Genomic DNA, 24,984 nt, shown 5'->3' with positions numbered 1-24,984 from the left:
ATATATCTTTTCCTTTTAAGCTTTCAGGGTTTGGGTGAGGAAGGTGAGTGGCAATAATTGTTTTTTATGGATGGTTTTTGGCTAAGTGGTCATGGTAAACAGATACACGACTAATCTGGTATCTATAGACTTTACAATTAGGAATCCCTAAAAATGCCTGTATATATTAACTTCTTTCTGAGTAGAAAATACTTTATTGTTTATGTTAGTGCAGTTCTTTGAAAATAAATGAAAACGAGGTACACTTCCAACTCGTGAGTATTTTACATATAAGTTGCATGTAGATAATAATAAACAGTAGGTTCCTGTGATAGGTATAAGTTTAGGCAGCTGCTGTTTCAAATATTATATTGGAATCATCATTAAGTCCAAAGGCATAAAAAAGCAAACTCAAAATCTGCATCAATGAATTCTCATAGTTCTTTCAGTACGAAGACTGGTCAGTGAAATCTAAGTGGCACTCTTTTAATTGCAGTACTCCTTACCAACAGCTGAGTGTACCCATAGAGGTGTGAAATCTCTACCTGTCTTTGAAAACATTAACAACAATCAAAATAATTGTGGCCATTATGATTCTTACCTATAGAAATAATGGGTATTTTATCTTTCTAATACCAATAATAAACGGCTTTTAGGAAATAATATTTGATTCATATACCCAAATAAGAGCTACTGGCTAAGATAGTTCAAACCATATTCAGCAGTATACCTAAATTTTAGTTAACCAGTACCACAAGAATATTAAAGCCCAGCATGCTGTGGTATGCCAATCCATGCAAGAGACAATCCACACAAATCCAGATTCATGCAACACATTCATATTGGGTTTTAGCATTTACCATATTTGCTTGAATATGAGTCTCCAATAATTAGATTCTATATATGGAAAACATAAAATTGTTATAATTTTCCAGGTACAGAATCTAATTATTGGAGTTTTGCATTGAATTTGTCCCCTGTCCACTGCTAGAGCAGGGAAAATAAATTTGGGGGGTCAGGTACCCCTCTTGCCCTCCTTACTATCAGACCCTGCTCTCTCTGACCTTGTGGAAGTGAGAAGTGAATTTGAAAACAGTGACCTAGAAATAATAAAACATTGACCTGTAGAAATTTTCATATAGTATCCATAGACTTAGTTCATCCAGGCTTGGTGCATTTTACCTTTTTTGAAACTGCTGCATTTTAGCACAGGTACTTTATAAACACACTTTAAGAAGCATTTTTGTACCTACTTAGATATAGTCCAAACCATGCATATTAGTTCAAAGCCAAAATGCTCATGATTTAAGGGTACAGTTAATTGGGCTGGGCTCCAGCAGAGGCAAACATCTCAAGCCACTGTGACCCCACAGCTCAGTGCTTAGTACATATTTGTGCTTCAGATACCCCCCGCTCAGGATAGGAACCAGATGTTTTTGTCATGAGTCCTGGGATTCTCTAAAATGTTATATGCAGATGAGGCACAGGGCAACCTGGTTTGGCTCCATCTCATGAAGGGCAGGACCACACTAATCAAATGTAACAGGCTGAAAGAAGGATCAAGAGAAGGATTCTGGGTGAACTGTTTAGGGTTGCATTGGGTGATGTTTGCCAGACATGTAAGGCTGCGGAAGAAACAGGAATCAGTGAAAATGGGAAAGACAGAAACAGCTCAGCTGTGGGAGTGAAGAAGTTGTCAAAATGTATTCAGTGTAATGGCTCACCATGACTTTAAAGGAATCAAAATTGAGGAGGACTATATGCAATGAGTACTACCATACATCTTATTCAGATAGGCTGAACAAGCTTGTCCTTGTGGTAGGTGCAACAAGTGCTGAATTGATGGAGACTCTCACGTCCCTCAAGTGCCCAAGAAAATTCTGTGATGAGCCTGAGTCAGTGGCACATGCCTTGTGGGACTGTTTTTATGCACAAAAGGTGTGGGGGAAGGTAACCACCTATTTGAAGGAGACAGGAAGGGGAACAGGGATCACTATCGAAAATGTTCTCTAGGTGTTAACAGAGGGGACAGATGGGTCATGGGGTGTGAGGGTCTTTATTACATACACCGAAGTAGTGCTATGGAAAGTGTGTTCCTTGTTGGCACTAAAGGGCTCGTGCTTTTCAACATCAGAGTGTTTGCAGTTAGCAATGCAAAGCTGCATTTCTATAGAGGTAGAGGAAAGAATGGGCCAGAAGGAGGGGATACAGCGCTCTGGCAAGGGCTGGACTTCAGGGGGTTGTTTCAGCCCCATATAGGTATAGGATAGACTAAGGGACAGCTTTTGTTGTCAGAAAGAGTGGGTGAGGGCTTTGTCAGTACCTTTGCGTTATGTATCGATGCGTGAATCTGTATTATATAAGAAGCAAGGGTAAGATGTCCACTGGATACCACTGCAGTTTTAAGCACGTGAACGAGACATCGTTTATTATGCAAGTCTTATGTACTTTATTGAAATTGTATTTGTATTCTCTTTATGAGGCCTCAGTTGGGGTCCTTTTTTAAATCCGTTTGATATTGTCTGATTTCTAATAAAATGTTAAAAAAAAAATTGCCTTTGTGATGGTAGGTGTCACTATCCCCTTTGAGAACTAGCAGCAAGCCTTCATCGAGGTCCATGAAAGGAAGCAAGAGAAGGGTGAGCCACTGACAAGCATCCCAAGGAGCTGGGAGTATGATATAACAGTTGAGGGAGGCACTGATCATCGGGACACTTAGAGCATGGGACCCCAGCAATGAGAGTGTTGTGTATCCCATGTACTGCCATGTATCCCGTGGCTATGCCAACCTGGTGTGGCATCTCATGGTGTCTGACACCATCTGCTAGTCCAGGGATATCTACTAGGACTGTGCGAAGATTCAGGTGCTGATTTGATTCGGAGGAGATATGGCCCAATTTGGCAGTTGAATCTCCGAATCTGAATAGAATCAGACCAATAAAAAGGTCCAAATCCATTTGAAGCTCTCCAAATGGATTCAGAAAGGATTTGGAGAACTTCAGAGATTCAGGCAGCCCCCACTTGCTGCCACAGAGGACTGGACACAGACTTCATGATAATAAGCAGGGGTGGGGGCTGGAGGAGGGGAGAGAGGACCATGGGGGGACCCCTATCAAGCTCCATCCCCTGGCTGCTCCCCCAGCCCCCCTGAGTGACCCACCCCATGGCTGCCCTGCTTAGCCCCAGCTCCTGGCTCTTAAAAAAAGCCCCCACTCACCAGCTCCTGCCAGGAAGGGAGGGGGAGGCACAATCCCTGCTGCCCCCCACTGTGTTGAGGGCTTTGTCATGAGCCCCCATCTGTCGCCCACTCTCCCAGCCCTCCTCCATGGCTGCGCCACCGGACCCCAGTGTCAGTTCTTTAAAAAAAATAAATAAAAGCCCCCACTCACCAGCTCCTGCCAGGAAGGGAGGGGGAGGCACAATCCCTGCTGCCCCCCACTGTGTTGAGGGCTTTGTCATGAGCCCCCATCTGTCGCCCACTCTCCCAGCCCTCCTCCATGGCTGCGCCACCGGACCCCAGTGTCAGTTCTTTAAAAAAAATAAATAAAAGCCCCCACTCACCAGCTGCTGCAATGACTGTCAGGGCCTCTGGGGGCTTGTGGCAGAGCCCCCCATACAGAGCAGGTCAGTGGGGGGCAGCAGGGATCGCCCCTCTGCCTGGCAGCAGCCGGTGACCCTGGGGCTCTTAAAAAAAAAAAAAAAGAGCAGGGAGCTAGGGCCAGACAGGGCAGCCATTGACGGGACTGTCCCCCAAACTGGCCAAATCCAAAGTGAATACTAGCTACTTCGCACAGGCCTAATATCTACATGGAGCACATCACAGCACAGTGCCAGTATGTGGACACATCAGACTGCTGACTGGACATGGACCACCTAACTGCCACCCCCTGCTACACCTAAAAGTACCCTAAGGACCTTCCCTACCCACAATTATATCCTGCATGTCACTATTTGTAACTATGTATGTGCCTATAAATCAACTCCCTACTCAAATGCAGTATTGTTGTGTGGGGTTTCCTGTATAGTCTTTCCCCCTTTCTACCCCCCCACCAGGCTTAGTTGGATTCATGTTCCATATGTAACTTAGTTGCATTCACACCCCTGCCCCAACCCTCTACTATGCAGCTCCTTGCGCATGTTTTCTGTATTTCCTTATGCCTTGAACTTCATCTTCTTGAATTTTAATATTTTTGGCAACAATGGGATGGTGTCAGGGCTGGCTCTGGCCCTCCTAGTGCTGGCCTAGTATTGTAATACTTACAAGCCTAGTGCCAGTTCCCTGTAGAGGGAACACATGCTCATTTTTTCTCACACACACACACACACACACACACACACACACACACACACACACACACACACACACACACACACACACTTCCCATTAGGATGTTTGCCCATATGGGCCATGTGTTTTATAGTCATGGTCAGCGTTAGCTGAATTTAATCTTCATAATTGGTTTCCATTACTAAGCACAAGCTGCTTTTGGCAGCAGTTTAATGACAGACAATGTATTTAATGAAGTTTCCTTATATGTGATTGTAAGATGATGAGCTTTTTTCCTCCATGCTGATTAGGGTGTGGAGGGGGAGACCTCATCTGGTATTCAAGTAAATATGGTAGTTTTCCTTATTTTTTTTCAAAGAAAGAAAGAAAAGAAAACTGCTTCTAAATAATGTCTTGCACTGAAATGCAACACATTTACTAAGAAGACTAACTCAAGAGTCCATAGCTGAAATGCCCTTAAATTAATCTTGTCAAGGGAAAAAATGAACAGAAACATCCAATATGCATGTACAAAAATACCAAATTAAAGTCTGCCTGGATCTATTTCCTATTTACTAAGGCCCCTTTACACTATTTTTGCAGTATTATGTGGACTTAAATTTTTAGGTATACCAAGTATCCAGTCCCACACTCTTAAAAATATTGCACCATATTTTTTCAAATTATAATTGTTTCTTCTTTCTTACTAAAGACTATTAAAAAAACCCCTAAGTCCTAGGATTTTAGCTAGTGCTGCTTATGAGTTGTAAGAGCATAAAATTTCACTTGGAACATATGAGGGCAATTTTTTTTCACACTCATATAACCTAGCATGGGTCAAACCTTCCAAAATACATAGTGCAAATATGATACATTTCAGCACAAAATAATTTGTCTGAGCAACTAAAGTTTGAAATATATAACTCAGCCCCATTCACATACCTCAGGTCAGACCGCCGAATCTTTAAACCATATTTTAAAATATTGTTTCCCAAAACAGGTTTTATCATAACATCCATTGACCTTTTCCTACTTCACATTTCAGATACCACTAGATACCTACGTAGAAAAAAAGTGTATGCAATAATGTGCCTCCCACACCTCAGTAATGGATCCCTTAGAAATCAAACTATAAGCTAACATTTCTATCATTTGTGGGTTAAACACAAAAACCTAGGAAGAAAATCTGCTTGATAGTTTGCATTGCTTCTTTTCTGTTAGCCAATTATTCAGAGCCAAGTGTTGACTTTGGATTTAGGATTCAGATACCTTGTTCTGGGGAGACCCACCCTCACACCAACCACTACCTTTCCATTTGATAATACAAATTCATTGATACACAGTGATAACAGAAAAGAAGCAATACAAACAATCAAGTAGTCCTATAGAAAAGACTCGATTTCCCCATCAGTTTCTGTTATTTTTTGTTTTTTCTTGTTTCATTACTTCATTCAGATGCTGAAGAAATGGGACAAATATATGGGATTGCTTATACAGATTATTTACAGAAGCAGAAATGACACAGCACAATGGATCAGAAACAAAATGATAATAAGGTAAGCAGGGGACAAAAGCAACTATTTGATTTAGAAAGACCTTTTTTTAAAAAAAAAAAGTTTAATACGAATGGTGGTAATGGAAGGCCCCTTGGAAAATGAAGCCCTCTGTTAACCGACAGAACAGCCACAGCCCGAAGGGTGAAGTGCAAGCTTCCCCACATTTCTACAGCAGGCTAGGGACAGAAGTTGCACATAAACTTGTTTAAGTGATCATAAACTGGTGGTAGGATGGTAAGTTTAGTGGGGATGAGGTGAACTCAGTGAATGATTCCCATCTCAACAGCCAGCACAGGTAAGGCATCAAAGACAAAGCATATCTCTCTGTTCTGCTATGTTGGAAGAAGCAGTAGCTTTTACTGCCTCATGGGCACATCTATACGTCTCCTGGCCCCGTGTAGATTGAGAAGGGACCTGATGTACACAGGGCCAAGAGAGAGCTGCCCTTGAAGTGGGTAGAGCTCTCCTGACCTTGTGCTCAACCAGACAGAGCTGCCAGCAAGCCCCCTGCCTGGTAGGGACCTGCTGGGAGCTGTTTCAGGTGTGAAACAGCTGTGGGTGAGCCTCCTGCCAGGCGGAAAGGCACAGGGCTCACCAGCAGCTACTGTGCTTGGCATGGAGCCAGCTCCTGCAGGGAGCAGTGGGAGAGGCTGGGAATCCAGTCCTCACCTGTCCCGTGGACCAGCCAATTCTGCGAGGAGCTGGCTGCTCAGGGGAGCAAGTGGGGGCTAGAAACCCAGCCCTTGCCTGTCTCCCAGAGCATCTCCACATGGTACAGAGTTGGCTGCTCAAAGGAAAGAGTGGGGGCTGGGAATCCAGCCCCTGCCTGTCCCCTGGAGCAGCTCTATACTGGGAATCCAGATGAGGGCTGGATTCCCAGCCTCCGCTCACTCCCTGGAGCAGCCAGCTCTACACTAGGAGTCAGGACAGGGGTCAGAGAGCTTCCCAGTCCTGGAACTTATCAGCTCTCAGCTCCCATCACACTCAGATTCATAGATGTCCGGGTCAGAAGGGACCCCCTCTGCCCTGGGGCAGAAAAGAGCACTGGAGTCAGACAACCCCAGCCAAGTGCATGTCTAGCCTCCTCTTAAAGACCCGCAAGGTGGGGGAGAGCACCATCTCCTTTGGAAGCCCATTCCAGATTTTGGCAACCCTTTTCATAAAAAAAAGTTCTTTCTGATGTCTAACCTAAATCTGCTCTCCATCAGTTTGTGGCCATTGTTCCTAGTTACTCCAAGGGGTGCCCTGGTAAACACAGCATCTCCTATTCCTTGCTGCCCCATTCCTGATGAATTTGTAGGTGGCCAGAAGATCACCTCTCAGCCTTCTCTTGCAGAAGCTGAAGAGATCCAGGGCCCTCAATCTCTCCTCGTAGGGCTTTGCCTGTAGGCCCTTAATCGTATGAGTGGCTTTCCTCTGAACCCTCTTGAAGTTGTCCACATCCCTCTTGAAGTGTGGCACCCAAAACTGGACACAGTACTCCAACTGCAGTTTGACCAATGCCACAAAAGGGGAAGTATTGCCTCCCTGGACCTGTTTGTCATGCACCTGCTAATGCATGATAAAGTGCAGTTAGCTTCGTTGATCACTTCATCACATTGACGACCCATGTTCATCTTGGTATCAACAATGGCCCCAAGATCCCTTTCTGCTGCTGGGCTGCTGAGAAGGTCATCCCCCAGCCTGTAAGCACGCTGGTGATTCCTTCTCCCTAGGTGCAGCACCTTGCATTTGTCCTTATTCAACTGCATCCTATTCTGTTCCGCCCACTTTTCCAACCTGTCCAGATCTGCCTGGATTCATTCCCTACCCTCTAGTGTGTTCACTTTATCCCATATTTTGGTATCATCTGCAAATTTGGACAGAGTGCTTTCCATGCTCTCATCCAAATCAGTGATGAAGACATTCAACAGCACCAGTCCAAGGACCGAGCCTTGTGGGACTCCACTGCTCACATCTTTCCATGTTGATACCGACCCATCTACCACCACTCTCTGGGGGCGACCCCTAAGCCCATTTGCCTCCCACATGACTGTGTAATCATCGATATCAGATGATTAAAATAGAATATCTGTCAGAATAGAATAGATACCATATTGAAGGCCTTCTTAAAATCCAAGTAGATGACATCTACCTCAATTCCTGTGTCTAAGCTTTTTGTGACCTGGTCGTAAAAGGAAACAAGGTTAGTCAGGCAGGCTCTACCTGCTATGAATCCATGCTGGTTACCCTTTAGCATGGTTTTATCTGCTGGACTCCCACAAATGTGATCCTTAATTTTTTTAAAGTTTTCCTGAGGACAATGGTGACACTAACTGGTATATAGTTATCTGGATCCTCCTTCCTCCCCTTCTTGAAAATAGGGACTGCATTAGCCCTTTTCCAGTTCTCTGGGACCTGACCTGAGCACCGTGAGTGCTCAGATAGCCGTGCCAGTGACTCTGCTATGACACTGGCCAATTCCTTCAGTACCTTTGGATGAAGATCATCCAGACCTGCTGACCTAAACACATCTGGGCCGGTTTCTCTTTTGTGCCTATCTCTAATCCAATTCGGAGATTTGTCCTGATCCGTGTTCAGTAATACAGACGGGAAAAACTCATTCAAAAGCTCAGCCTTGTCCCCCCTATCTATCACTAATTGCCCCAGTTTGTCCTGTAGGGGTCCTATGCTACCCTGCACCTTCTTTTTACTCCCTATGCATCTGACAAAGGACTTTTTGTTGTCTTTAATTTTTGTTGCCAGTCTAAGTTCTATTTCTGCTTTGGCCTTTCTGACTGCCTCCCTGTAAGTCTGGGCCAAGTAGGTATACTTTGCCTTGGTATCTACCCCCTGCTTCCACAGTCTGTATGCCTCTTCTTCGCTCCTAGGTTTTCCTGGATTTCCCTGTTCAGCTAAGAGGGTTTCTTGGCCCCTTTCCCCGCTTTCCTTCACAATGGGATTGTCTCCTTCTGTGCCTGTAAGATCGTTCCCTTTCAGAACGACCACCTTTCCTGGACTCCCATCTCACCAATTCTCCTGTTTTTCAATGCCTCACTGACTAATCTCCTGAGCACAGTGAAGTTAGTTTTTCTGAAGTCCAGTACTTCTGCCCTACTGGTTATCTTTCCCACCCTATGCCAGATAGTGAAATGGCCGCCAGGCCCATGTTTTCCCCATGAAATCAGCCAGCAGCCACCACAAGTTCAGTAGGTCCGTACCTATAAAGGATGAATATTCTGGTGTCTTTCCTGTATTCACTAAATCTTTTTACAATCCCATAACAAATGTACTAAAGATCCTAAGGGTTTATAATAGCATCAGGACTCACTGATATTAAAAAAAATACAGTTCACAGCCATTCCGTTTAGAATCCAAATACAGTTTTGTTGGTTTTGCATATTTTGGATTTTATGTCTAAAGAAATGTTTTGGTTGTAAACATATATTTTATCATATGTCAAGTCAGACAGTAGTGTGCTTATACCCAAGTCCTGGGGTTCTTTAATCTTAGGTAGATAACAGTCTTATCTGATAAATATTAATAGAGTTTAGCAGCTGAGTTACTGCTTATTACCACCTTCTCCAACAAGAACATGACCTTAGAATTTCCTAGAATTCTATTCTAATTAAGATTTCCAAAGCCCCCCGCTTCATTTGTAAATAGCGCTGCAGAGGTGACCTTTTTAAACCAAATTTGTCTTGTATGCTTCCAAATAATGTAGGAATTCTTAATGAAAAAAATGCAGTTAAAATACTTTAATGCAACAAGGATACACTACCATTCTATAATCTCTATCAGTGTATCTATAAAATTTATTTCACAGCATAATAAATCTATGTGCCAAAGCAATCAAATGTCATTCACGATTTTCAGAAAAAAGTCAGGGTATAACATAAGACTGAGAGTTGCCAATACAATGGGCTTGATTTTGCTTTGATTTATACCAGATTTAAGCAATGTACTTTCATGGAGTTGGACAGAAGAGAAAGAATGTCCAGCAGTTGGCCCCTAGGACAGAGCAAACCAGAATCTCAGTCTCTCTGTATCTTAGTCCCCCAGTACTTCATTACCTGGTTTTGTGAGGATAAATACATTAAATCTTGTCCAGCACTCAGATATTTTAATGGGGACCAAATAAGTACCTTAGACAGATTAGCTGGTTTAGATAAGTAAAGTAGATAAAGGCAGAATGGAGTTATTTTTTTTGTTATTTTCACAGACATATCAGCTTTATGGTATTTTATAACCCTGGCTCTTTAAAAATCTTTGTGGCCCTTGGCAAATTGCTTAACCTCTATCTCTCCCCTTCCTCAGCTGTGAAATAGGGATAATAAGCACCTAGTTTCTATGTTCCCAGAGTGCTTTAAGGTTTGAATAGCTAATATTCATATATATTGCAAAGATGAAAAGTGCTAAGCATTACATGAATGAAAAAGTTTACAACTCACCACTATTTAATGAATAGTCCTGCCCAAGTCACAATACTGTGTTTCTGGCTCTTCCCTCATTCCCTTGCCCCTTTCAGAATAATTTTTTATAAGTATTTATATTCCCAAACGGACATTAAAAAACTTTTTACTATGTACTTTTCTGACATCACTTTCTTCTCTTGACTAACAATAAGGAAGTAAGCACCCACTTTTACAAGGGTATTGTAGGCTTTTATGCATTACAAAAATACATCAGTCTTTTTGTTATTGTAGTCCTGTGTAACACTGGAACCTTGCAATGGGATTTTCACTACCATCAGGTCACTGTCATCCAACAATATTCTATTCCATTATAATTTGGTCAAGCTGTTCATAGTAAATCCTTCTCTCAGGTATTGATTTTTCTCATTTATGAAATGCAATATAAATGTATGCATTTAATCCCTTATTCTTAATGGACCAAATCATACAGTCTTTGCTCAGGCAAAACTCCCACTGGGAAATTCTGCATGTCCTAAGCAGTTTAGTTAAATCATACTAATTCCTGTTCATAGCGGACTAAATAAATACAAGACCCCCATTCTACTCACCAAAGCTGGGCTGATTATTTCTGTGCTTGCCTGTAGCTCCCATGTCCAATTGGAGCAAGATTACTCTGCAATATTCCTTGTGATATTCTGGCATCTCTATTTCTTGTCCCAGTGGGATTTTGGAGGTGAAGATATTGAAAATACCTGTGGAAATAGCCAAGGAAAGAGTCACACAAACATTCAGACCTTAAAGGAAAAAGGTCATATTGACAGATGGTCAACAGCCATATTTTGCCTATTATTTGATAATGACTCAGGTATCTCTTGCCAACATAGTAAATAGTAATGTGTCTTTGTGGTGGAGGCAATGGGGAGGGGGGTGGAGGAGCCACTATTTTAAATATTCTTTAATTGGTCTATAAACATTCCCTGTTGCTAAATCAAGGTGGCAGCTTGGGAGTCTTTTATCTTTCTTGATCAATTTATAAAGCAACAGAATAGAAGCTTATTCTCCATGAACATGATTAAAAGGGGCTTGTGGATGGAGCTGGAAAATGGAATCAGTGGAAACTGAAAGGATGCACAACACTTATGAAAGTCCAGTCACTTAGAGCTTGTTCCAACACCTATGGAAGGCCATGAAAGACTCAACTCAGGCCTTTATTGAGAGGCATGGGTAAAGATTGTGGAGCCAAGCACCTTTAAAAAAGAAAGAAAGAAAGAAATCCTGGCCTCACCTTGCTTCTGCCTCACAGCAGATGTCAGAATCTCAGCCCATTAAGTCTTGTGTCGCAATCCTTGATGCTGTGAGTCCTTTGTAATTTTAATAATATTGTTTTGTGTGAACTTTAAAAAAGCCCAACATCCAGAAATGTCTGGCCCTAACTCCATATTTAGATAGTTAATTATCCCTATGCTCACCCACAAATTCATTCAGTATATACAATACACCATGCCCCCCATCATTTCTATTTTATATTATTACTGTAAAAGACAATCTTAAGAGTTTTGAGCTTGTATATGTCCATTAGCCAGTGTTAAATCACAACATCCTGTAGTAACTATGGCTGCCAATATCGTGCTCATTGGTGTTCTAATTAAACATGTTGGAGCAGACTCGATTAATTGAGCTGCTCCATGTTCTAATTAAAACACTGCTATGTTGCCATAGTGTCACGTGTATTAAGCCCCCACACATTTAAAAATGGCCTCGGGCACTTTAACTGTGCAGGGGCTTAATACACGTGAATCTGCAGTTGTTTTAATTAGAGCAGGTGCATGGGGGCTGCTCTAATTAACCCCTACCTCTCCCCCCACCTCCAAACACATGTATAGGCAGCCTATGTGTTAGGAGCTGGTAGTTCATGCTGTGAGACCGTAATTTTCTAGACTTGGTTCCATCAGCCAAGTCAAAATCTCTCTTTCTTTGGGAACTAAACTTTTGTATTTTCACTGCGTTGGCAAAAACTCTCCTTTTCAAGAAGAGGAAATGTGTTTATCGGTGCCAAAAAAGAAAAGCCCACTGGAAAGCTACTCTGGCTGACAATCATTGTAATTATTGGAAGATTGCAGCTTTAATGAACATTACTGTGTCACTGAAAACCACTGAATACTAGGAGGATGCACACATATGTATATGGCTATATATAATTACTCAGAAGTTATACTACGTCTTCACTTTAAAGATATTTTTTCTTCCTGCTTACCTATTCCAAACCCCTAAACATATGTCTTTGATCTGCATGAAAGGACAAGCTTCTTACCTTGGGTCTAAACACATGAATAACTAAGCAAAGCTCCTGACACAGCAAAAAAATTTCACACACCTAAGACAAAGCCTAGGCACTGAAACAGAATAACTCAAATGAAAGACACCGAATGGAACATACTTCTAATTACAAATGGGATGTATAATCCTTCTTCTGCCATCCTCAGATATGCTCATCTGTTGCAGTAAGAATTAACCAATATAGGTGCTCTTAAGGGAGAATTCTTGGGGGTTGGGGTTTAGCTCTTTGGAGCTGTATTGTGCCTCCCTTCCCCATGGATGCAGAATGAAGCCAGCTGCTGCCCTCCTCCCTGCACCATACCTGTACAGGGACCAGTAAGAATGTGGTGCACAGAACAGTGCAGTTTGTGCTGTCAGCAATGCCAAAAGCCCCACAAATGTTGTTTCAGACAGAAAGTAGGTTGGTCCTTGGCCCCAAATGTTTTCAGAGAACAAGTGTTGGAACAACGTGGGGGGGGGGGTGTCTATCCCATATTTTCCTGGATGGTATATTTCTATCCTGTCCCTAGAGTGGCTGAGACATGCAAGAGCTGTAACTGACTCAACAGAAATTTTCCCTCCTTTCTTTCTGCTGGCAGCCATTATCTGCTAGGTATCTGGGCCCAGTGCCACCTTCTGAAGAGCATAAACAGATTAATTCAAGGCAACTGGGCTTTAGCCTGATCCCTGACACTGTCACAGTTACCCAGACACTTCAACTGTGACCATTTTTAAATGTGTGTGTGTGTGGGGGGGGGGGGCTTAATACATGTGACACTGTGGATGCTGCCAGCAGGTTCAGGAGCCCTGAAGCAGAACATGCTGGTAGTGTCCACAGCTGACACCACTACTCTCCCGGAGCCATGAGAGCTCCTGCCCGGAGCCCTGAGCTGGATCCTGCTGGCAGAATCACCTATGGACACAGGCAGCAGCTTCTGCCACACTGGGCAGGCAGTAGTGTTGGCTGTGACACCAATGGCAGGCTCTGTGCTAGGGCTCCAGAACCTGGTGGCTGCACCCACAGCTGATGGCGCCACCCACCCACCATGGCAGAAGTCTATGTCTGGGTCTGCAGCTCAGATTCAGGGCTCCTGGTGAACTACTGCTCTGGCCGGGTTCTGGAGGGAAGGAGAGAGAGAAAGAAACAGGCACAGACAGACAGATGAGATGAGACGAGAGAGAAAGAGCAAGGAAGAAGTAGGTGAAGTGAGGTACGGTGAGAAAGACAAAAATAGATGTGACCCTCAATAGGTCCCCAAAACTCATTAAGTCACCCTCCAGCCAAAATAATTGCCCACCCCTATGCTAGCTTCTCCTAGGGCTCAGTGAAACCTGGTCCACAACACTGAGTACAAACTTCTGTCCCATTTGTCTCTGTCATATTAGCAAATCCTCATGCTCTAAATGGAGTTGAAAACCCCAATGAGAGATGTCCAACTGTGGAACCAAAATCATGTTTTCCAGCTACATGACTTTTAAGAAGTCATGTAACTGGAAAACAAGCCAGCAAGAATCACTGTAGTCATTGGTAGGGTAGACAAAGAGAAGGGCCAAACAATACCATAAAAGGAACAGGTATGCATAAATGGTTTGGAGGAGACACACCATCCTTGTGGAAACTCCAAAAGAGCATTCGGCTGCCCAGAACTCCTGAGAGACACAGCTCATGTGCCACATGTCCATTTAGGAAGGTGCACCTTGCTCTCCCATGACTAGCCAGCCATCTACACTTGCTGCTGCAGACTATGGTATCCCTCTGGCACCTTTTGCACAGCTCTCAGCAGCTCTCCAGCTGTATGTGTGTGTGTGGCTGTTCCATACATAGTGGGAAAAGATTCTTGCACCCAAGGAGATACCAGCTACAACCTGACTCTACAGTGAGAAGAAGCTTTAAGTCAATTTGACCCTGAAGACACCAGAGCAGCTCTGTTCTTCTCCCTCATTTCAACAAGGATTTCCCTAAATAGAGTGTTATTGTCCCCGTATGGGCCTATGGAGTAGCTAGCCCAACCAGTCCTTCCTGTTGTACAGTGAATCAGAACTACTGTCTCTCTTTCTCTGAAGGAACATACATTGGAAAGGGCAAGTTATGCCTTACATCTAAATAAAACAGCCCTAGTCCTTAGCTTACCCTTTGTTTACCGCAATGGATTTATATGCAGACACTAGAAGCAGTACCATTAATGTTTATAAAAGTCCAGTTTGCCTTTCTTGAGTTACAGTGCTGAACAACTGCTTATGAATCACCAAAAAGGCTGAAAAAGTCTGCTAAATTTTATCTTTCTTGTTTCTTTCAAGAGGATGGGAAATTTCTGCAGACTTATTCTACAATGCAGAAGACAACACAGAACTGCATCATACACCTTCTTTAATTCAAACATATTGGAAAGGGTGCCAGGCTTGCTTGAAAGGACTCCGGGTCTTCACTGAACTTGCCCCAAGTTCAGAGTTTGTCCTTACAGTGGCAGGGTCTGTATATCACAAGATCTGGGGTTTTGTTACAGAAGCTCTGCCTGCCTTCAACCCAAATCCTCATTGGTGCTTTGCTGCATCCCCTCTAACACCTTGTTCAGCTCTCAGCTTCAGCACTCTTCCATTTCTGTAGCATATGTACATTTGTCAAGTACAGGCCCAGAAAAAGACTTGATACAGATACTCAGAGCCCCATAGTTTTCTAATTGATACCAGAGCCACAAAATACAGCATCTGTATAGTGCATGCCAGTTTGGGGTGCCAGAAATGACTTCAGAGAAGCAGTTTGTCAGTTCTACATGTACAAGGATCTGATGTTCTCAAGTGCCAAGCACTCAAAGGCCACTGGAGCCAAGGTGCTCAGTGCACCTGAAAATCAGATTAATGTACATGTAAAGAGTTCTGACAGACTTCACTTCCTTGTAGTCACTTCTAGATATTGCCAGGGAGTCCCAGCATAAGGCTTCTTAGAACTATTGATATTTAGTCAGTAGATCAGATACACGATGTAGTACAGATCCCTGCATCTGCCCAGATAAGCTTCCACATACACATGTGCAAACCCAGCAGCGAGTTTGGCAGGATACAGGCAGCAGGGGAAAGAGATTAGCACAGCACATGTGGGAATAAAATCTTGCCCATTCAGCAATCACTAAGAAGTTCTTGCCCAGCACTGTGAATATTTATTGAAATTAAAAGTGAATTTTGTTTGCTGTGGCAGGTACTGTTGCCCTCACAAGCCCCTCAATAGCAAAATTATTTCATAGGCAAACATTTCTTCTAAAAGGCAGAGCTCATCTTATTTTAGAATCCAGGGTCTATGCCAAGACTTCACACTGTGCTAAATGCATTACAACATCTACCAAAAGCGCAAAATGTATTTTAAAAATGGCAAGGCAATACACAAAATAGTTGTGGTTTCTGAACACTTGCCAGGTTCTGTCAGAAGGGTTCCCTCCCCAACCCCCTCTCCTCCCATGTAACTAATGCATGAGCTGAAAAAGATGTGTGTAGTGTCCTGAAATCTACTATATCAAAGCAAGCAGATTTGTCCAAATGCTTTTATGCATCAAAGCACGCTAAAATCAAAATACGCCCTTTCTATTTCACTTACCATTAATGTGCCATTATCCCATTTCAGTATTAAATACCATATCCAGCAGTTATCTTTGACAGTTCAACAACACTGGTCAAAGCATAGCATAAAGGCATATGGTTATTTTTGGTAATGATGTTGTGAAAGGAGAAAAAAATCCTACTTTTTTACTAATTTGAAAAGCAGGAGGATGTAGCTCGTTCGATGGGCAGAATAAAAAATTAAGAGAGAAATACAGACACAGCATAAGTGAGCATAAATAATTCCATTGACTTTGATGGGAGACATTGACTTAAACCTGTTTGCATTTGGTAGTGCAAGTAGCTATCAGAGGATAAGCTCAGTGGATAGATCTGGATATAATAAGACACGACGAGCAAAATCTATACTAAAATTCCAGCTAAATTTGATTTGAGTTTGAAAATAGGTTTGGATGATTTTCTCCCATTACTTTTCAATTACAGGCACTTCTGGTGAAAAGAGCAGAGAGAAAGAGAGAGAAAAGCCAGCAAAGCAGCAGGCAGTCTTTGTGAGAGACTGAAACAGGATCAGGGTTCTCCCTAAGGAGAGAAAAATAGCTGCAGATGAGTCGAGTCAGAGAGGAATCTAGAAGAGAGCAGGAGGGGGCTTAAGAGATTAAAAAAGGCCAGCAGCAAGTGCTATTGGAACCCTCATTTCATTAAACAGATCAAAGATGACAGACCACAGGGTGTGAAACTAGAGCTGGTTAGTAATTTTCCAATGAAATGGTTTTTCAACACAAAATGTTGTTTTGGAAAAAACAAAACGTTTCACAGGAATGTGTAAACCAGTTTGGACAGAAAGGCTTTGTGGGCCCAGGAAGAGATTTCTGATCAGAAAGAGTGCATGCACCCAAAAGTGTGCAGCAACCAGTGATCAGAACACAACTCCCAATTATGCCTATTACAGATAAGGGGTTTGATACTCAGGTCTTGTAGATCTCAAACTCCACACCAAGCTAAGCAAACTGGAGGCTTTCTGCCTCTAGTTATTTTCTCAAAGGCTAGGGATAGAAGTTACAAATAAACCAGTTTAAGTGATCAGAAACTGGTTTGAACCTGTACAGAACGCATGTTCAGTGCATATAAGCCAGTCTCAAAATGGCCAAAACTAGTTTAAGATCAATCTGATACTACATTCAACCAGGTTTAACTGATTTAGATCAAACCAGTTTATGAAACTTGTCCCAGATCCCTTCCTGATTCAAGTTAAATCAGAGTCCCCCAGCATGCTTTTCAGTCCTGGGCTGGGCTCTGCTGTCTGCTCTAGAAAGCAGAGCTGGCCCTTCCCTTCTGCCTCCCTAGCTGTAGTAGTGAGGGCTGGCACACTGCCCCTCACCCCAAAAAACCCCAACTGGGGTCTGGGGCAAGGGAGGGGTTAAAATCCTCTTCCTCCAAGTATGAAGCTGCCCTGCTGGCTGTGATTGTGGACTACTTGCAGGCAGGAAGAGGAAGTGATGAGCAACTCTACAGAGTTCTACTGCGGTGATTCAGGGCTGCAAATCCCAGAGACCTCAGGGGCAGCAGGAAGAGTAAGTGAACACACAGCCCATGATGTGTTTATTGTTGTTTGGGTCATAGTTCTTCAGAGAAAGAACTGTTTTTGTTCAAACTTTTGTGAATTTAATGCCACTACCTTTCCCACCCCACCAGGCTGGGGCCTGGCTACACCCCCTCTGCTCCAGGGGGTGGGGGCGGAGGGGGAGTCTTGGAGAGCTTCTCTTCCCTTCGGTAGTGGCTGGCAGGCATACTCTAGTGCCCCTCAGCTTTTGGCTTGAGCTGCTGCAGGCATATGGCTGCATTTTCTGAATCAAAAGTGAATGTGTTCATTTGCTTATCAGTTCAATCTCTGCAGCTTAGATTAACATGCAAAGACTGAATCAGTTCAGCCTCAGGCTTTTTTACTGTCTACTTAGCCAAAATGTTCTTTCTATTTACCATACAAACACACACACACTCATTTTGCAGAAAGAATGGATCAATATTTGGATTAGACTGCATTGTTAGTGTTATAGTTTGGGCTTGTTTTCATGTGCTGTTCCATGCTACTAGAAGTCCACATAAGCTTAGAATGGCTGTGTCATCACCACTAAATAAGTGTTGTAGGCAGAAACACCTTAGTCCAGCAAGAAAATAGCATCATAACTGTGTGCTCTCTAATAATTTGTTTTTCAGATTTTGTATCTAAATGAATAGCCTCTTCCCTGCAGCAGAATTAGCTGCCACTTTGTGCATGGCATTTTGGTGATAGGTAGCATCTAAACAGAAAACTTACTCAAGGAAGGCTGGCTTTCTATTTTACACACATGAGCGTGCACGCACACACGTGTATGCACCTAGATAGGTAGATAAGCAGGTAGAGAGATGGTGTGCATACTTCTATTTACATAAACATAAGATATTAAACGCAGTATATAACTTTTTGGTAATCTCTCCCAACAAAGAAAGATGGTCTTCTGTGATTGTCTTATCTGTGGGTCTGAAGATGACTGACAAGGCCTTTGCAAGATCAACAGACTCTGTTGCAACTCATGCACGTGTTTCCATGTAGGGTAGGTGGCTCTAGAGTTAGCGATTGGTCCAGCAATCATCAGCTGTTAGCACAGCTTGAGTAATATGGGCATCTTTGCAATCCCAGGCACAAACAAGGAAGTCACAGAGGGGCCAATGCTTATATCATGGGTGTTGTCATGATGTCTTGTGCCTGTTTTTCTGCTGGGACAGGTCCATGACATGCTGTTTCTCCCACTCCTGCTTTTTCATCTCCTGTTAGGTTTCAAAGTACTTGGATCCTTCCAGGAGACTCTTCCTGCACTTGCGGTGGTCTTGGGTGGTAGTGTCTTACGAGTTGATGTTGCGTTTTTTCAAGCTGGCCTCAAGTACATCCTTGAAGTGCTTTCTCTGCACTCCTCTTGAGCATGCATCTGGACTACTCTGGGAGATTAAGACTTGCCTTGGGAGTCTGGAGTTAGACATCCAGATGACAGGGCCAGCTCAGCAAAGGCAACGTCAAATGATCATAGTCTCGATGCTCATGGTGCTTGCTTGCAAGACTATGCCAAATGTTGGTGTGTCTGTCTTCCCACTGGATTCAAAGGATCCTCTTCAGGCACTGTTAATGTTATTTCTTCAACAACTAGGGGCATCTCCTGTACATTGTCCACATCTCAGCTCCATACAGAAAGGTGGGGTTCACAACCACTTGATAAACCATGAGCTTAGTTTCAGATCTGTCACAATCTTTGAACACCTATTTCCTCAGGTATCCAAAGGCTGCACTTACACATTTGAGATGATGTTGGATTTCTTTGTTGATGTCAGCTTTCTATGAGAGGTGGCTTCTGAGGTACGGGAAACACTTACCTCTATTTTCCAGACTCACTGTAAATTCAAATTACTGGACTGCACATTAAGAGCTTGTTGAAGGACCTTAGTCTTCTGAATATTAAGTGTACATCCCATTTTCTTGTGTGCCTTGGTAAAGATGTCAACGATTGCTAAAGATCCACTTCTGAGTAAGCACAGACTACAGCATCATCAGCATGCTGGAGCTTGATGACTTAACTCCCGTCTTAACCTCAAAGAGATCCATCATTACTTAGAACCACCACTAGTATCCTGTTATTGAACAGGGAAAGAATGGTGACAAATTTTGTAGGCATCTGTATTGACAGAGTTGAAGGCTTTCATGAGGTAAAATAAGGCCATGAGAGGTTTTATGTTGTTCCTGGCATTCTTCCTGCAGCTGGCAAGCTATGAAGATCATGGCAGTTTTTCCTCTTGATACCCTAACCCCATACAGATTCTAGGAGTTGCTCTTCAGCAAGTGGAAAAAGACAGTTCAAGAGGGTTCTTGCAATGATCTTTCCTGTAGTGGACAGCAAGGGGATCCCTTTCAAATTTACACAGTTGGACTTGTCTCCTTTCCTGAAGATTGTCACAATCAGGCTGTCCCTGAAGTCATCTTGGATTTCCTCATCATTCCAAATCATTAGGATGAGGGCATGGAGCCATGATGTGAGCTCCTCTCCCTCCTCGTGAAGATTTAAGCAGGGATTGTCAGCTCCAGATGCTTTGTTGTTCTTCATCTTTTTGATGGCTTTCCTCACTTTGTCTACTGTTCAAGGGATAGTCTCTGACTAGGTGGTGTGGGATGGAGTTGAAAGCACTCTCATCAACAACAGAGTCTCAACTGAGAAAGTCTTCAAAAATGTTCCTTCTGATGGGTTTTGATAGCTTCCCTTTCCTTGATCAGGTTTCCTCCACCCTTATGTCTCAAGGGGCTTGGTCCCCAAGTTTTCAGACCATAGATGAAACTGAAAAAAAGCTGCACAAATTCGCCTCATCTTCCCACCATCTGTCCTTCATATTGCAGGTCCTTCTTTGGACCTCTGCCTTGGCTCACTGGAGATTCCATTTCTCTTGCTTGGAGTTGATGTAATTCTGCCAAGCACAAAAAGCCTGTGCTTGCAGTCAATCGACTCATGGATCTCCTGATCCAGTCTCATCAAACCAGTCTTAATGTTTCCTGGTAGAGAATCCAAGTGTCTCTTTGCAGGCGCTGATGACAGCAGGCTTCAAGGCACCCCAAGTGCTCCTGACATTCTTCCATTGTTGTTGATCAGAATTCACCAATTTTTCATTAAGGCACTGATAGAAGATGTATAACTTGATCAGGCCCTTGAGTCTTTCCACACTGATATTCCATCGGCATTGCTTCTGCTGCAGCTTTCATTTGAGAGCCAGTTTGAGTGACTTAACCAAATGGATGAGTCAGTGATTAGTCCAGCAATCATCAGCTTTAAGCATAGCTCGAGTGATGTGGACACCTTTGTGATCCCAGGCACAAACAATGAAGTCTATCAGGTGCCAATGCTTAGATTATGGGTGTTGCCGTGAAGTCTTCTTTCTGTTTTTGTGCTAGAACAGGGGGTTGGTGATAGCAAGTTCATGTTCCATGCATTTGATCAAGAGGAGAATGTTGCTATAGTTGACCATTACTATTTCTTCCTTGCTGATTGTTTCATTCCAGACATTTGAGTCCCCTCCAACTCTGGTATTGAAATCACTGAGAAGAATAAATCTGTCTTCCTCCAGAGGTCAGAAAGTACTTCGCCAGGGTCAGCATAGAATTTCTCCTTGGTTATGTAGTATCAAGAGTCAGGACATACGCACCAAAGACAGTGGCATATTGGCTCCCCACCAGTTTAGGATGGAGAGCCATGAGGCACTCATTAATTCCAACCAGGAACTTGGTGAGTTCATTCTTGTTGGTAAAACCAACTTCATGAAGGTGGCATTCTCCTTTCTGTTTACCCTTGAAGAAGAAGGTATAGCTACTTTCATGTTCTTTGAGCTGCCTATCTCCCACTCACCAGCTCTCACTCAATGCAGCAAAATCAATGCTGTCACTTGAGTCCTTTAGCCACAATTGCAGAGCGCCTGTGCTATGCGTGGTCTGGTGTGAAGAATGTAACCCTTGAGTGGGGAAGGGGAGGCTGGGACCCAGAAGCCAGGCTCTTTTTTGCCAATACATGCCTTCTTTTTTGTTTTTGTTTTTTTAAGGTGTCTCTCTTTTTGACTCCGGGATCTCCCAGAGTCAAAAAACCGCTCCCACACACACACTGCAAAATACCAGTGCAGGGAATACCTGCATGTGCAGCTTGTGTGGTACAGCAGACAGATCTGCAGTGCCACAAAACACATGTCCACACTCATCTGGACATGCCCTGTTTAGACATGGGATTGTCCATAACAGCCCTCATGTTCCAAGTCCCAAAATTGATTTTATGTCTTCACTGATTTCAGTAGGAGTATATGTGATCCCACTGTACACGGTTATCCAGTCAAGAAGAAAGTAGACAGGCTATGTTTAGGACACCATTTCTAGCCCCCTCCCCATGTAGGGTGAACAGAGCAGATCCTGTTGCCAAATTGCACTCCTGACTTGTCCAAGTACTAGACAGCCTTCTTGCAATTGCTTCTTTCATGCCAGTTCATGACTAGGAGCTTCCAGACCTCACAATCCTGCTCCTTCCATCATTATCTGGTCACCAAAGGGCTTGAAAAAAGTGCTCATTTTCATGGAAGACTCCTGAGTGTGATTATTTTTATCATGGAGAAGCCACTGCACGTCAGCTTCCATGCAGTTCTTGACAGACCAGGACCCTGATCCAATGGCAAGGGGACCAAGACGATTGGAGATCTCATTCTGCTGCAGCCTTCATCCACTTTTGCAGCTCAAGATTCTAACATCATCTTCCATGTGTTGAGGACTTGTAGACCCATGGCTGGGGGTTGGGCAGTCTTATTATAATGGTGACCTGTACTTGCCATGTCATAGCACTGTCAAAGGATATATATGGCTTTTCAAGAGACAGACCATTGCCATCTGCTGTCCTCAAGATACACTGATTGTACTGCTGCTGCTTAGTCTTCAGCTGCAGCTAACCGTCCCTAAAGGTCATTCCTCTATCTGCTACGTGTGGACATTCTGGGTAGCTGTACAGCTCTGCTGCCAGTGTATAAAAGTATGACATGAATATAATAAAACATGGTAACATATAAATAAAATTTAAAGAGAATAAAACTATGATAAATGTAGAACAAAATTACACTAAACACAAGGTTGCTGGTTCAGAAGCAAAGCAGGAAAGTCAAAGTTATTGTTTCCATGTTTTATTTTGAAAAGGTTGCTGAAACTGACATTTTCACATAAAACATTTCAATTTTAACAAAACTGAATTTTCTGATAAATGGAAGAGTTTTCTATGTTTTTTTCAACAAGCCCTATATCTAAGGATGAAACCTGTGCTGGTGTTTCAGGTATATGTTTTATTGTAGGTGTGTGCTGGTGTTTCTTTTTTGTCAACCTATTTTAATTATCATGGGAGCTACACATGGATTCATAATAGCAAACTAGGAATTGATGTACAAGCAGAGGACTGAATCTCACATTATCTAACCAGAAATGGCTCTCTGATGCACAAAAACAATCTATGAAAGAGATAACACCAATAATATACAAAGGAAAGGAAACAGAGAAAGTCCCTTGGCACCGCTAGTCTAAAAGTTACTATTCCCTTATTCCTTCAGCAAGTAAAATTCCTGTGATTCATACACCTGTAGTTGACTGCAGATGTAGGGCTGATGATTATATTAGTTTCTTCCTTATTTACTGGTGTCAGCTCACCTACTATTTTTGATATTGCTATTATCAATTTAGCTTGCTTGTCATTTACAACATAATTTACCATGTGACCATTAGTTAGGTGCTAAATTGACACAGTGAAAAAGTTTGAAGTCTGTTCTTGAACAAATATGATCAAATCTAGAAAAACTAAAACCAGATGGGGGTCTATTACAAAACTGCTGCAGGAGCACAAAGGGGAAAAAAATATGGTATAATTTTAATGAAAATGAAATTCAGATGAAATGAGATAATGTGCAAATCTTTTGCTGAAAAATACAATCTCCAAATATGATTTAAGAAACATTTCAGTGCCATGGTTACACATTTAATTTCCAAAACCATGAAATGCTCCATTATTGTCATAGCTTTGATTAGCTGCAATCCTGCCAGCAAAACTACTACGGTATTGTTATAATGATAAATTTTACTGCAAGAAAAGGGCTATTATATAAGAATGACTCTTCCAGACAGTTATGGAGAAAGGATTTTTCCTCCCTTACAAGACTTTATAATGAGAGACTGGACTGAAACGTAAAAAGAAAGAAAGAAATTTGGGTCCAAATCAATAAAATGTTCTCAATTAGCCTGAGGTTTTCATACTGGAGCCTGTTTGGGGGCTTCATGAAAACATGACAGGAATCAGAGACTTCGTTTACTTTTTTAGTCGCAGTGTGTTTCACCTCTCTGTTATAACTATTCACCAACCCTTTATTTCCTTTTTTTTCCCTTTTTTTCCCTTTTCTATTACTATCCAGGCAGAATGAGACTTGCCCAGAAGCAAACTATAAATAAATTTCTCTCTCACATACACGCACACATGCTACATATCGTCTGAATCATAGTTAGTGACAAAGACCCTGGAATTTGAAATATTCTTATTATTGAACTCCATCCAGTAAATGTAATTTTACACATATAGAGCAAAAAAGTTTAGTGCAGAGGCTTGATTTCATTTAAGTTACACAGGTGTCATGGGAAATACCTTTCAACACTTGTCCTGAAACGTGAGCATGAAACCACCACTTTTACACTGGGAAATTCATATGTAAATTTATTAAATCTCTCTTAGCCCTTTGGGAGTAAATTATTTTAGCAGACTAAACACACACACACACACCTGCCACAAGCACATTCAGCAACAAATACAGTCAACAAACAGAAACATGTTAAGGGTACAGTCTACTCAAAAAATATCCTTGACTTTTATGCTAAAATCAAAATGGTTCAGAACTAGAGCATATGAGTAGTGGTAATTTATATGAGTTTCAAAATGTATTGTGGAAGTAGGTGTTTAACCTCATATTACAAATATAACCTAGCCCATATAATTGGCATATTATTCTGTAAAACTGTCTGGACAAGACTTAAATCTTCCGTATTACAGGGATCATGAGATAATGGATTTTAAGGGTTTGATATTCCTATAAAAAAACCATATTATTGTCCAGGGCTGAATTGTTCATTTTCTGGAGTTTAAGCACTGCCTTTTTGATTGAAGTATTCATCATCATGTTATCCTTTGCTGAGCCAGACATACCTTCATCTCTGAATAGTCTTCACTTGTATGACAATAACAAGGTGTCTTCACTGATGTCTAAGGTATGTCCCTCTCTAAGAAAGCCAAGGTTTTTATACTCAAACCACATGCCATGCAGTAGCTTAATGTTGTACAGGAAGAGAATCATGCTAACA

General features: G+C 42.4%; 1 long non-coding RNA gene across 1 annotated transcript; it reads right to left on the bottom strand.

Annotated features, from left to right (window-relative positions):
- Positions 1–7,930: 7,930 nt before the first annotated feature.
- LOC109308623 lies at positions 7,931–16,947 on the bottom strand. Its single transcript, XR_002100655.1, has 3 exons — positions 16,099–16,947; positions 10,805–10,948; positions 7,931–7,966 (listed from the first exon to the last, which is right to left on the bottom strand). It is a non-coding gene; the product is annotated as an uncharacterized LOC109308623 (long non-coding RNA).
- Positions 16,948–24,984: the final 8,037 nt, after the last annotated feature.

Source organism: Crocodylus porosus, unplaced genomic scaffold (assembly GCF_001723895.1).
Source record: "Crocodylus porosus isolate Cpor-Errol unplaced genomic scaffold, CroPor_comp1, whole genome shotgun sequence".
NCBI lineage: Eukaryota > Metazoa > Chordata > Crocodylia > Crocodylidae > Crocodylus > Crocodylus porosus.
Note: the sequence above shows the minus strand (reverse complement) of the source record. Positions and strands in the feature narration are given on the sequence as shown.